Source organism: Palaemon carinicauda, chromosome 18 (genome assembly GCF_036898095.1).
Source record: "Palaemon carinicauda isolate YSFRI2023 chromosome 18, ASM3689809v2, whole genome shotgun sequence".
Taxonomy (NCBI): Eukaryota; Metazoa; Arthropoda; class Malacostraca; order Decapoda; family Palaemonidae; genus Palaemon; species Palaemon carinicauda.
The window spans coordinates 25,901,395-25,903,541 of NC_090742.1; positions in this window are offsets into that span (position 1 = coordinate 25,901,395).

A 2,147-nucleotide genomic window follows, 5' to 3' on the forward strand; every position below is an offset into this window, starting at 1 on the left:
GATAGTAATAATAATAATAATAATAATATTAATAATATTCAAGGACTGCCGAAATAGTCATATTGTTTGACTATCAATTTTCATGTTCTTTTGATTGCAATAGTTTCTGGAATTTAATTTCTAGGGTTTTTATTTCAAGACTGAAATTTTAATGTTCTAGGAAAGTAACGGCTTCAACATTCTAATAGAGCTATGGATTATTTTTTCAAGGAGCGTGGCAGTTTATCTAATCTAAGATTACAAGAGCTTCCGTCTGCTCGATGAGAAGCATGTCCGTTTATACGAGGAGTGTAACATTGTCCGTATGTACGAGGAATGTAACATGTCCGTATGTACCGGGAGTGCAACATTGTCCGTATGTACGAAGAATGCAACATGTCCGTATGTACGAGGAATGTAACATGTCCGTATGTACCAGGAGTGTAACGTTATTCGTAATGTACGAGGAATGCAACATGTCCGTATGTACCGGGAGTGCAACATTGTCCGTATGTTCGAGGAATGTAACATGTCCGTATGTACGAGGAATGCAACATGTCCGTATGTACGAGGAATGTAACATGTCCGTATGTACCGGGAGTGCAACATTGTCCGTATGTTCGAGGAATGTAACATGGTCCGTATGTACCAGGAGTGTAACGTTATTCTTATGTACGAGGAGTGCAAACATTGTCCGCATGTATGAGGAATGCAAGATGTCCGCATGTACGAGGAATGTAACATGTCCGTATGTATGAGGAATGCAACATGTCCGTATGTACGAGGAATGCAACATTTGTCCGTATGTACGAGGAATGCAACATGTCCGTATGTACGAGGAGTGCAACATCGTCCGTATGTACGAGGAATGTAACATGTCCGTATGTACGAGGAATGTAACATGTCCGTATGTACCCGGGAGTGCAACATTGTCCGTATGTTCGAGGAATGTAACATGTCCGTATGTACCAGGAGTGTAACGTTATTCGTATGTACGAGGAGTGCAACATTGTCCGTATGTACCCGGGAGTGCAACATTGTCCGTATGTTCGAGGAATGTAACATGTCCGTATGTACCAGGAGTGTAACGTTATTCGTATGTACGAGGAGTGCAACATTGTCCGTATGTACCGGGAGTGCAACATTGTCCGTATGTTCGAGGAATGTAACATGTCCGTATGTACCAGGAGTGTAACGTTATTCGTATGTACGAGGAGTGCAACATTGTCCGTATGTACCGGGAGTGCAACATTGTCCGTATGTACGAGGAATGTAACATGTCCGTATGTACCGGGAGTGCAACATTGTCCGTATGTACGAAGAATGCAACATGTCCGTATGTACGAGGAATGTAACATGTCCGTATGTACCAGGAGTGTAACGTTATTCGTATGTACGAGGAATGCAACATGTCCGTATGTACCGGGAGTGCAACATTGTCCGTATGTTCGAGAATGTAACATGTCCGTATGTACGAGGAATGCAAACATGTCCGTATGTACGAGGAATGTAACATGTCCGTATGTACCAGGAGTGCAACATTGTCCGTATGTACGAGGAATGTAACATGTCCGTATGTACCAGGAGTGCAACATTGTCCGTATGTACGAGGAATGTAACATGTCCGTATGTACCAGGAGTGCAACATTGTCCGTATGTTCGAGGAATGTAACATGTCCGTATGTACCAGGAGTGCAACATTGTCCGTATGTACGAGGAATGTAACATGTCCGTATGTACCGGGAGTGCAACATTGTCCGTATGTTCGAGGAATGTTAACATGTCCCGTATGTACCGGGAGTGCAACATTGTCCGTATGTTCGAGGAATGTAACATGTCCGTATGTACCAGGAGTGTAACGTTATTCTTATGTACGAGGAGTGCAACATTGTCCGCATGTATGAGGAATGCAAGATGTCCGCATGTACGAGGAATGTAACATGTCCGTATGTACGAGGAGTGCAACATTGTCCGTATGTACGAGGAATGTAACCTGTCCGTATGTACCAGGAGTGCAACATTGTCCGTATGTACGAGGAATGCAACATGTCCGTATTGTACGAGGAATGCAACATGTCCGTATGTACCAAGAGTGCAAAATTGTCCGTATGTACCAGGAGTGCAACATTGTCCGTATGTACGAGGAATGCAACATGTCCGTATGTACG